Raw genomic sequence first — 13,256 nt, 5'->3', positions numbered from 1 at the left:
ATGAGATGATGGGTCATGGAGGGCATGCAGGGCTATTTAGTTAGTCAAGAAAGTTGGTAACATTTGAGAACAGAATGATCTAAATGATGCAGTCTCCATCAACGGGAGGCAGCACAAATAGAACATAGCAGCAGGAGGAGCTGTCCCCGATGCCTGGCAGCATCCCCAGGTCGCTCACTTTGATTGCTTAAAGGAGAAGCTTTCTAAACCAAAGCATCTTAAGGCCAGGGAGAACCGTGAGATAAAGCTGGTAGGGCCAGAGCAGGATGCTTTGAGGAAGGATATTGGAGAAGGAGCTCAGAGTGGTGTGTGGACCCAGATCCTTAGTGTCTCCTAAGAATGTGGCAGTGGGTTTACTTGGTTTATGCTCTAGTTAATCAGGCCCACGCTGATGAGTTTTAAACACGTTTGCTCTGCCATTTCACCATAGGAGTTGGATGGCTGGTCATGATATTTACTCAGGAGGGAGCAGATCCGCAGTAGGAATGAGTAAATGAATCATCAGTGATGGCCACACCAAAGCTTAAGTTCCTCTAGATGTGGTCGTGGATGGGTGGAATAAGGCAGCTTGCCCTAGTGGTCTGGAGCTTGGAAGGGGTATCAGAAAGAGAACATTAAAAAAGACCAGAAGGTGGATGACAACTGGGCTGTGACACCAGCTGAGGTCAGGTAGGGAGGAAAAGGAGAGGAGTCCAAGTGCTGGACACTGGGGTGTTCCAGCACCCTAGATAGGCTAAGAAGGGAGCAAGTGAGTATGCAAAATGTTGTCCCAGGGAAAAGGAGGCCCAGACTACATTATGAATCCAAGACAAAGCTTAGAGAAGCTTCTTCATCCAGAGAAAACCAGAATAACAAATGATGAGGAAACAAGATCCTTTTGGAGATGGATTTTAACACAATCTCAAGACATGTGTTCTCGAATCTTAATCTTGCCCTAAAGGAGCCAGGGTTATTTGCCAAGGCAACTCTTCCCTACGAAAATGGGAAAGATTCAGGCCTTCTAGGAATTATTACAAGTGTTTCCTAAACCGATATGAGCCCCGGGAGATCTGAAATACCTCCATAATCCTCTGAGCTGACTTGGATGGGGTGGGGGTTCGTAAAGCAGGAGTTCTGTTCCAGGTGTGTCTTGGTGTATCCGGTGAGTCTGAAGCACAGCTGGAAGCTATTGCCCTCCTCCCATGATGCATGGTAGGTGTTATCCTTGTTTCTAGCTCCTGTAAACATGTTGCTCTGACATCTCCCCTACCTGCTTTACACTGGATCTGCCTTGCTTTGGATGATCCAGTGATATGCTGAGCCACCTTGCCTTGGCCCCTGCCTCTTTTCTCATCCCTGTTTCTCTGTAGAAGGAATCTTTCTCATAAGGGTGTGCTGTTTCTAATACAAACCGAGTAATCCAGAGTTTAAACCCCAACCACTTTCTTTATTGGACTCACATGTTCCTGGCCATGACTGTCCTGTTCTGATCACTCCAGGTACCAGACAATGAGGGTGGTCCCTGTATCCCAGTGCCTGCCCATCCCTGTTCACCTCCCTCCCATATCCTGTTGTTTCCTGCAGAAATCACAATAAAATCTTTCCCACCATCCTTTGCTCTACTTCTGCCTCTTGACCTGCCAGGTGTGTTCCTCTGTGTCCTCTACGCAAAGCCACAGCATCCCCCTTCTCAAGATTTTGAGATAACTCACTATCTTTTTGTGGCAGTCCTGTCATGGTGTGTAGAACTCTCTATATTCCCCCAAAATATCAAAATATAAAGATAATAGATACTCCGAATATTGACAAAAAGCTTGTTTTTTTCCTTGATCCCAGATTTTACCACTCAGCATAGTAAATGAAAAGCAATACCTTATTTTGGGGGATTTTTACCTGCTGATGCACCCAACAGTGAATCCCAGTGATGCATGGGTGGGAATTGGTGCATAACCTCATTGAGTTCCTCCCTTTCTTTGGCAGATAAAATACAAATGCCCTCTCCCAGTTTTGTGTTGGGCATGGGTTTCGGTACCATGTCCTTAATGTCTTCTTGGAAGTCATGTAAAATATTGAACTGGGAAGTCCACTTGTAGAGACATGTCACTTGTTTAAGGTCTCAGAGCATCTATTAGAATTGACGTGACTTGTCATTCTGCTGCCATCTCCTCAACCCTCCTCACCCCTTCCAGCCTGCAACAGAAATCACTGGTAAGTTGTCATGTCCTTTTATGATGTTGGTTTTGTATTTTAAGATTTCTTTATATGAAAGGCAGAATATCAGAGAGAGGGTGAGACAGAGAGGTCTTCCATCTCCATAATAATGAAAGGTGGGGCTAGCCCAGGTGGAAGCCAAAAGCCTAGAATTCCATCTAGGTCTCCCACATGGGTACAGGGACCCAAGCATGTAGATTATTTGCTGCTGTTTACCAGGTTTATTAATAGGAAGGTGGATTGGAAGTGGAGTAGCCAGGTCTCAAACCAGCACTCATAACAGGTCCCAACATAGCAGAGAGAGAGGCAAAAAGGGCCACAATGCTGTCCTGTTACATTCTTTTTTGGGGGGCCCAAATACACGCTTAGATTTCCTCTACATTAAGGACGATGGATGGCCACAGCCAGCCAGTGTGACTGTTTTTTCCAGGCTAAACCTGGGTTTTCCTCTCAGGTAGGCACTGCATGGCTAACTAATGCCATGGATGCAATGCCCCCAGTTAACAGTGAGTTCCCTTAGGAGACCAATCATTGCAAACAGCATGCCATTGCAGTAGCTGCTGCAAGGCAGGTGTTCTGCTTAAAACCTAGAAATACTACAGATGCTGATGAAGAGAGCAACTAATGTGGAGTCATAATGACCTGAGTGAAAGTGTCAAATCATGGCCTTGTATGGGGGCAGTGCAGAGTGTCTGGGTTAACAGCTGGAAGTGGGCAGCATCTCCTAGTAGTCATCATTGAAACCGTATAATTTGACAGATTCCCAGATGGAGCTGCCTTTCTGGGAAGCAACCCAAGAGCAAAACCCAAGCCTTGGGTTTGACCACAATGGATCAACAAGAGAAAGAAAAGGAGCAGGTGGCCCCAGGGAGGAAAGCAATTGGAGAGGCCGTGTTGGGTGGTGTTATTTGGCAGGGCATTGAGTTGGGACACCTCAGACAACTTCACCAGAGTTTCTGTATCCCTCAAAAGGAATTTGTGCTACCTGCCTTATGCATGTGAATGTTTTGTATAAAGGGCAGTGCTTGGCAAGTGTTTGTTATTAGAGAAACAGGCAGATTCTGAGTGAAGGAAACCCTACTATGGAGAAGGGCAGTGGAGAATTAGAATGCTCAGACTGGGAGAAATTCTTGGGGCCCTATCATAGAACTTCCCCATGGCAAGAAATTATGACATCAACAAAGATGTCAGACATTAAAGTTAAGGACACCATGGACAGAGACTCACCCAAGACTCTCACAGCCCAAAGGAGAGGGTAGGGGAATAGTCCTGGGAGAGGTGGAGAGGGCTGAAATGGTGCTGAGGCTCAAAGCCAGTTCTGGCACACGATGTGAGATGAGAGTGACCTGGAATTTGGTCAGGATCCTTGTCCTGACTGTATGGTTTCAGAGTCATCAGCCTTCTTTATCCCAGCTCAGCCAGTAAATCAAGATGCAGAACTCCATGTGAGGGTGCAGAAAGAGAAGGGGATGAAGGGACAAGGGCCACTGTGGGTGTCATCTAACATTCTTAGAAGGCTTCTGTTTTCATGTAACAGAGTGTGTCAGAGCCTCATCCATTTCTGTAAAGACACCAGACCAGCACTTGCCCTTATCTCTGTCCCAGTTGGAATTCATGACCCTGGAATTGAGTCTGTGTCATCGTGTGCTCAAATATCCTAGCTGGCTTGAAAGAAAAAAGAATTAGGGCACAGCTCAAATACAAAAGTGGAAAAAGAAATCTACAGGGAGAACTTTCTGTTTATTAACTGTATCCTGTCCCCAATAGCTCAAGGCTCCTCCCACGTTCTATGTTTATGTGTTACATTTCTGTCTCTTGCAGCTGCTGTCACCTGACTGACAATCCCCAAACTAGGTCGGATAGAGCGGGAAGTGGATTGACTCAGTCCCTGCAGGCTCCCCTGTGTCATTCATTCCTCGCTTCTTCCCTGACCTGCTTTCCATGCAATCACAGAGCGGTGCCTGTTCCTTAAAGCCAATGGGGCTCAGCAAAGCCTGGATCATCTCCAGGACTCTCCATTTGTAGATTATTTTGAAGCTAGAAGGAAAGGGGACAGTAGGTCTTGACTATCCCCAGCCCTGTTTAATCTCTTCCTAATACCAAATTGTTTTTCCCCCAAGAATGTATTTGTTTGAAAGGAGGGGAGGGAGAGAATGAATGAATATTTCCCATCCATTGGTTTATTCTCCAAATGTCTGCAACGTCTGGGGCTGAACCAAATTGAGGTCAGAAGCCAGGAACTCTATCTAGATATTCTATGTGGGTAGCAGGAACCCCAATACTTAAACCAACACTGCCATCTTCCATGGTGTCTATTGGTAGGAAGTGGTATTGCAGGCATAACCAGAACTTTAGGCATGCCAATATGGGATACAGGAGTCACCAAGTAGCATCTCAACCAATGTGCCAAACACTTGCCCTCCAAGTCCTCTCCTTTTTGTTCCACCATAGAGCTGATGAAATCATTTCAAAAAACAGTTCTCTGTCACAGCAGCCAAAAACCACACTTCTCTTCTAGAACTCCAATTTCACTGGTGCCTGTTTCAGACAGGATCCAAGTCAAGGCTCTCTAAACTGCAACTGTGATAGTGTTAGTGTAATGAGGGAAAAAACAGGTTTTAGGGTCAAACCAATTTTAAATTATGGAATGAGGATCAAAAGGAATGGGTGGCTTGCCCAGTACAACACAGGAAGCGTGGTCTTAGAATTCCTTTCCTTTTCAACACACATTGTGCGGTGCAAACCACCTAGTGCTATCTCATTTGAAGCCTGCATCACCCCGGAGACTCTCCTTGTGTCCTCTGTTGGGAATCTAGTTCCAATGTTTTCCTTAACATGTCCTTTAAAATAATAAATACATATGCTTACGACTAATTTTGGAAAGGCAGAGAACTTTCCTTTCTAGACAAAATTTAAAAATAATTTTTTGCTCTTTACTTCCAAGTAGGAAATTGAGAGTTATGTTAGACCATTGCTCCCACTGTGTCAGCAGAAAAGATTGGACAGATTTTTAAAAAACTAGTAAAGCTGCAGGAGTAATGATTACAAAATGAGAATTCAGAGAGTAAGCATTATTATGGAATGAATGGACAGTGCCAACAAGTTTCTGTCCCTTCTCCCTGCCCCGGGATGTGGTTGCTAGTTCTGTCTGCATGCTGAGAATCATTTGTGTTGTTCCCTAAAGAGAACACTGACAGAGAGAGATGCTTTGAGCAATGTGTAGAAACTTCGAAAGGCCCCACGTGCCGCATTTTGAGCTGTGTGTACATTTGGGGAGTGAGATGAACATCAGCTTCTGAAAGTCAGAGACAGATATCTTGCAGTCTCTGATGCTTAGGGAACAAAGACAGACACACCAAAGGAAGGAGCTGTCAGCCTTATGACCACCACTTCCTATCTCCTCCAGACAAGTGCCAGGTCAAAGCTGCCTGGAGTGACCGGCTGGAAAACAAGGCTGGGAATTCCAGGCCTCCTGCAGACATTCAAGGAGGAGGCATCTGGGCATGCTGATAGGATACAGATCATTGAGCCAAAGACTGAATCTGCCTGAGATTGACTGAACTTAGCAAGAGATATGATTGCATCGACGTGACCAGCTTTTAAGTTGTCTACCAGCTAAGGGTGAGATATCCTCTAGGGTAGAAGATGACAACTCTAGCACTTCTATTTCATTCTAAACACACAACACTGAGTAGTTAAATTAGTTAAATCTAATAATCATAGAGGGAAGCAAGAGAATATAATGACACAATCTGGGCTTTAACCTGCAGAGAGCGGATTCAATAAGACAGCAGCAGATTATGTACTACTTACATATTTTAAGAATAAGTTCACAGGAATATTGAAAGTCTTAGAAAGGAAGTTATGTGGACTTCAGCTAGTGAAACTAGGCTCATAGAAGACTAAGTCATAAATATAGACAGAATCACATAGGAGTTTCATATTAGAGATACCAGAGAGAGGGTTTAGAATAACCATAATTATAATGTCAAACAAACTGAAAACAAAGGGGACAGAATGAATGAAAGATTCAAAGCTTCCCAAATGAATTATAAATTTTATGTAGCCACCATTTGCAATGCCAGCGTACCATATCGTTTTGCAGGTTCAAATCCTGCTGCTTCTGACAGATCCCCTGGTAACCTACCTGAGAAGGCAGTGGAGGATGGTCTGATGGTCTACATTGGGCCCTGTCACCCATGTAGGAAACCCAGATGGAGTTCCAGGCTGCTGGCCCAGCGTGGGCTGCTTTAGACCTTTGTGGAGTTAACTGGAGGATGGAAGAGCTCTCATTCTGTATCTCCCCTTCTCTCTGTCACTTTGCTTTTCAATTAATAACTAAATCTTTAAAAAGAGGAAAGAATTGTAAACTGTAAAGAGCAAATGGACTCTGTAGAATTCTAAAATCACAGTATCTGAAACGGATAACCCACTGGGTGGTTTTAGTAGTAGATTAGACACAGAAGAATACAGAATCAGCTAACTGGAGGACAGGACAAGTGCCAAGAAACAATCAAGCACATTCAGTATAAGAAATGCAGGGCATACATGCATAATGTCTTTCATATACATACATACATATATGTGTGTATATGGAAAATCAGACAAAATGAAATTCAAAAGGGAATTTTTTTCAAAACTTGTGACATCAATCCTTATATTGTAGTAGTTCAGAGAACTTCTAGTGACAGAAATACAAATACAAAAAAGGAAAATAAAACTACCAATGAGACATATCGTTGTAGACTGCTGACAACCCTGGACAGAGAAAAGCTTAAAAGCAATGAAAAGCAATGATAGCATAGTGGCTAAAGTCCTTGCCTTGAATGCACTGGGATCCCATATGGGTGCCAGTTCTAATCCCAGTGGCCCCGCTTCCCTTCCAGCTCCCTGCCTGTGGTCCGGGAAGGCAGTCAAGGACGGTCCAAAGCCTTGGGACCCTGCACCCATGTGGGAGACCCGGAAGAAGTTCCTGGCTTCAGATTGGCTCAGCTCCAGCCGTTGCGCTCACTTGGGGAGTGAATCATCGGATAGATCTTCCTCTCTGTCTCTCCTCTCTGTATATCCGCCTTTCTAATAAAAATAAAATAAATCTTAAAAAAAAAGCTTGAAAATATATATACAATGTGAACACTAACTGTAATAAATCTGATATAGCTATATTCATACTGATACTAGACAAATAATCCTCCAAGTCAAGAAGTGACTAGCAGTGAAGAGTCGTGCCCTAAGGAAAAAGGGTCTGACGAGATTTTGTAATAAATTTGTTTGCTCTAATAACATAGCTTCAAAATATACAAAACAAAGAATTTAAGAATCAAAAGAGGCAGACCCATAATCACAGTGGGAGGTTCTGACATATCTCTCTAAATAGTGCATGGCCCTGAAACGAAGACTCAGTTAACTCATCCTTCCACTTCAAGTGCTGGGATCCCATTTTGTCACCGGTTCGTGTCCTGGCTTTTCCACTTCCTGTCCAGCTCCCTGCTCGTGGCCTGAGAAAACAGAGGAGAATGGCCCAAAAGTTTTGGGACCCTGTACCCATGTGGGACCCGGAGGAGGCTCCAGGCCCCTGGCTTCATATTGACTCAGCTCTGACTGTTGCAGCCACTTCGGTAGTGTGAGCCAGTGGATAGAAGATCTTTCTCTCTTTCTTTCTTTTCATAAATCTGACCTGCCTTTCCAACAAACACAAATAAATCTTAAAAAAATCTGCCTCTTGTCCCATCTACTATGGGAAGCCTTCAAAAGAAAGAAAAATTGCCAGTAACAGCAATAGAAAGGACAGAACTGCAGATCTTTCAGATATCAAGAGGATTTTTTTTTAAAGATTTATTTTTATTATTTTTTTCATTGGAAAGGCGGATATACAGAGAGGAGAGACAGAGAGGAAGATCTTCCGTCCGATGATTCACTCCCCAAGTGAGCGCAATGGCCGATTCTATGCCGATCCGAAGCCAGGAGCCTCTTCCGGGTCTCCCACGCGGGTGCAGGGTCCCAAAGCTTTGGGCCGTCCTCGACTGCTTTCCCAGGCCACAGGCAGGGAGCTGGAAGGGAAGCGGGGCTGCTGGGATTAGAACCGGCGCCCATATGGGATCCCGGGCGTGCAAGGCGAGGACCTTTAACCACTTGTGCCACCGCGCCGGGCCCCTCAAGAGGATTTTTATAAACAAATTTATTACAATAAACCTGAAAAGCTGGGAAAATGTGTCAAGAATACCACTTACCAAAACTGGCAGAAGAAAAAAAAAATTTAAAACCTGAATTTTCCTATAGGTAGTAAGAAATAGACTCTGAGTGTAAATAAAATTGTTCACACGACACAATCTGGTGGTTTCCTTGGTGAATTCTTCCAAATAACATTATGAAGAAAAAGCAATCACCTTGTGCAAACTCTTCTAGGAAATTTTTTAAAAATAGAAAATAGTTCTTTAATTTTTTTTATGAAGCAAGTATAATCTGACTCCAAAACATAACACATATATCATCAAATAAAAATGACTATCTCATAATTTTATTGCAAAAAAAAAACTCCAGCAAGATTTTAATAAATGAAACCTAGTGTTAGACAAAGGATACATCATGTTTAAATGGAATTTATTTAGGTGTGAGAGGATGTTTGGTGTATTCATCAGGCTTTTTCAACATATCTGCTGTTGGCTCTCTTTCTCTGGAATATCTATTTATACATCTATGATTAACTGTCTCCATTATCTATCATCTAGATAGATAGATAGATAGATAATGTAGCTATCTGATACAGAATGAAATTTGTCAGTAGTAAGCAGCCAACATGTTTTTGGAGGCTGCTGTTTGTCACGAACATCCTGGAGATTTAGGAATCCAATCTAGAGATCTGAGAACCAGGGCAATCTGTGATTCAAATACTAGTTCAAGGGCAGAAAATGAATAAATCCTCCCTCACTCCACTTTTTGTTCTCCAGCAGGTTAGGTGATGACCTATTGCATTAGGAAATAATATACCTAGAAATGTTTAATTTGGACACCCTGTAGCCCACTGAACTTTGCATGTAATATTAACCATCACAGTTGCTATAAAAAATTTTTAAATAATAATTACATTAGTAATGTTATTCACACAAAATTAATATATAAAACAAAACCATCATTTTCTTATTAAATGCAAAAGCATGTACTTAACAGAATTCAACACAGGTTTATGATAAAATTTCTGCAAAGTAGGAATAAAAATAAATTGCCCTATTCTGTTAAATGATGCCTGCATCCCCCGAAGCCTATAGGAAGTGTGATATGCAAATGTTAAAGAATTTCCCACAAGAGATAAGGAGCAACTCAGGTTCTGTGCATCATTGCCGCCACCTGCAGCAGGCAAGGTGCTGGAGGCCTAGGCAGTGCAGTGAGTGCAAGATAAAGAAATCACAGCACAAAGACTAGAAAAGAAGAAAACTGGAACCATCCTCATTGATGAATAATTATATAACTTGAGAATCTGAAAGCATCTAAAGACAAATAGTGAGAATTAGCAAGGGTGTTGTAGATAGGTTGCAAGTCCACTCCAAAGTATTTCTATGCACCAAAGTTAAAGATGATTTTAAAAGTCTGATGTATGAAAAAGAAACCACTGATATGTGGTGAGAGAAGAATGCTTGTTTCAATAGGTGAGGCGAGGGCATCTGAATATCTATATGGAAAAATGTGTCTTGACTTTTATCACTTATTTGACACAAGTGTCAGTTCCAGGTTGACCTCACATTTAATGTGAAATTTAAAAATGGTATTCTGGAATAAAGTGTAGATCAGTTTATGACCTTTGGAAAGGAAAATTTGGCCTTTTAAACAATGGAAGACCAACTTATCTGTGGCATCACAGAAGATGTTAATGTCGCTGTGAAGGAGTCTTACTGGATACGGTGTGTGTATGTGTGGGCAAAATGTATAAATATCTCTATTGTATGTGTCAGGGTTTTTCCAGAGCTAATCGTCAGTGCAAGAATGAAAGCTGCTTGAACACTCTAAATAAATTCAGCTATCCAAATATGCCAAAAAGCTATGCCACAGTTTTAAGGGAGGGATGTATTTCTAACTTTAAAAAAAAAAATCTTTACTATGAAGGACATTTCTGATTTTCTGGCTTATGACCTTGAACCTCAACAACTTAGCAGAAGGTTAAACTAGGGTATTAATATTCTAAATCAAAAATCATAGTAATCTGTAATAGCATCATCTATAAGTAAGCCAACTAATACTGAGAAAGTATGTCTCATCCACCTCTTTGCTGAGATGTCATTATCTGTCAATTAACAAATGATTCCCTAGGAGCTCCCAGAGCTGTTTCTGGAAACAAAAGATCATCTCTTCACTGGATTTCTTTTTTTTTTTTTAAAGATTTATTTTTATTATTTTTTTTCATTGGAAAGGCGGATATACAGAGAGGAGAGACAGAGAGGAAGATCTTCCGTCTGATGATTCACTCCCCAAGTGAGCCGCAACGGTCAATGCTATGCCAATCCAAAGCCAGGAGCCTCTTCCGGGTCTCCCACGCGGGTGCAGGGGCCCAAAGCTTTGGGCCGTCCTCGACTGCTTTCCCAGGCCACAGGCAGGGAGCTGGAAGGGAAGCGGGGCTGCTGGGATTAGAACCGAGTAATTTGGGTGAAAGGGAGTGAATGGAAGTGTTATTTTAATGAAATAAGATAATGCAAATTTATGTGGTGGGTGGTTTTTTTTTGGTGGTATTGGAGGGTGGTGGTGATTATGGTAGGTTTGGAGATGGTGTGGGAATTCACAGAAAAGGTAGGAATTAAAATGGTGGTTTAAGAATATGGGGTGGATGGTTGAAAGTTATTTGGATGGATTGTGATTGTATGTTTGGATGTGTACTAGGAATTATGTAATGAATTTGGTGAATGTGATTGATTGTGTTAGTGGGGTTAAATTAGAGGTTAGGTTGAGGTGATGGATGTTTTTATTAAATTAATATTTTTTGAAAATAAATTTATGATATATTATTTTGTATTAAGGTGGGAGGGTTTTTTATTGGGTTGGTGTAGATATGTATGTTTTTGATGGGGATTTTAATATTAGGTGTTTAAGGTATGGGTATGTTAGTGTGTTGTTGTTTTTATTAGGGATTATTTAATAATGTTTTTGGATTTTTGGGGTTTTTTATGATGTATAGTGTTGTTGAAATATTGAATAAATGTGATTTTATTTTTTGGAGTTTTGGTGTGGTTTTGGGTGGGGGTTGTAATGTATTGGAATGATAATGTGAATGTGTGGGTTATGTGAATTGAATTATGGGGGAATTGTGTGTTAAGTGTGTGAGTATTGGAATGTAAGATGTAAGTAATAGTAATTGTTTTTAAGTGTATATTTGAAAATTAAGGTGTTTGTATATAGATAATGTATGGGTGATGGGGGGATTTGTGGTGGTTGTATAATTGATGTGTGTATGTTGGGGTTTGAATTATATTAATGTTTTGTGTTAAATATTAAACTGATAATTGTTTATTCAAAGTAAAGGCTTTATCAAGTTATAATTAAATTTGTTTGTGTTTGTGGTAATGGTTGGGTATATATGGTATTTGGGGATGAATATTGATTGTTATTGTATTTGGTGGGTATATAGTCTTTAAATTGTATTGGATTGTTTGTATTGGTGTTGTTATGTTGAGATGAGGTATGTTTTGGGTTGTTTCTGTTTTGTGAGATTGACTTATAGTAGTGGTGGATTGTAAGATGTGGGATTCTTATAAAGTGATGTACAAGATTCCAACTTCTCCACATCCTTACGCATCTTTGTTAACTCCCCTGTGATTATAGGATTGGAGTGATATTTCATTGTGGTTTTAATTGTATTTCCCTAATAACTAGTGATGAGCATGTTTTCTTATGTTATTATCTAGTCACTTCTGTAATAAAAGGCTTATTTGAATATTTTGCCAGTTCTTCTTTGAAATTGAATTATTTATTACTTCCCTTTTTATTACTGAATTGAATTGTTTATATATTCAGGATACAAGTTCTCTAGCAGATACATCATTTTATATTGATCTATGACCAGACTTTTCATTTTCTTGGTAGTAACTTTAGGAGCACGAAATTTTAGTTGCGATGAAATCCAATTTGCCATTTATTTCCTTTATGGATAATACTTTTTGGCTTTATATCTAAGAACGTTTTACGTAACCTGAGGTGATGAGTATGTTTTCCTGTGTTTCTTTTAAAATTTTGTAGTTTTGGCTCTCACATTTAGATCTATGATAAATTTTTAGTTAAATTTTGTGTGTTGTGTGAGTTAAAGATCTAAGCCCATTGTGCGTGCATGTTAGAGTGTGTGTGTGCATGTGTGGTTAGTCAATCATTCCACAACCATTTTGTTGGAAAGACCATATTATATCCTATTAAATTATGCTGACATCAACTGAATTAATTTCACAAATCTCAATTCTGTTCCATTGATCCACAGCTATTATTTTTCCAGATTACATTGTCTTAATTATTGTGATTCTATTAGATTTCAAAATGGGATAATGTAAGCCTTAACATTATATCTTCTATTTCAAAAATTTTGGTTAGCCTATGTCCTGTTTCATATCTATTTTAGGATTGATTTACCATTCTATATTAAAACAACCCATTGGAATTTTGATAGAAATTATGTTGAGTTTATAGGTCGATTTGAGACTTGCCATCTTGATGGTTTTGAATCTGTCAGCTCATGAGTATGTTTCCAGATGGTTAGACCCTCTTTAGTGTCACTCCAAAATATTTGGTAGTACAAGTTTTATACTTTCGTTAAGTTTATTGCTATATGTATTACTTTTAAATATTTATTTATTTGAAAGGCAGATGTTACAGAGAAAGAGCTCTACCATCTGTTGGTTCATTCTCTAAATAGTTACAATGGCTGGAGTTGTGCCTGTCTAACACCAGGAGCCAGGAGCTTCTTCTGGATCTCCCACATAGATTTAGGGATCCAAGGACCTGAGTCATCTTTTGCTACTTTTCCAGTTTGCAAGCGGGGAGCTGGATGGGGAGTGGAGCAACAGGAACTCAAACTAGCACCCATATGGGATGCCAGTGCT

The sequence above is a fragment of the Ochotona curzoniae genome, unplaced genomic scaffold (assembly GCF_017591425.1).
Source record: "Ochotona curzoniae isolate NIBS_2020 unplaced genomic scaffold, NIBS_Ocur_1.0 scaffold_4505, whole genome shotgun sequence".
Lineage (NCBI taxonomy): Eukaryota > Metazoa > Chordata > Mammalia > Lagomorpha > Ochotonidae > Ochotona > Ochotona curzoniae.
The sequence above is the reverse complement of the archived record's forward strand: the minus strand, read 5'-3'. Positions refer to the sequence as shown.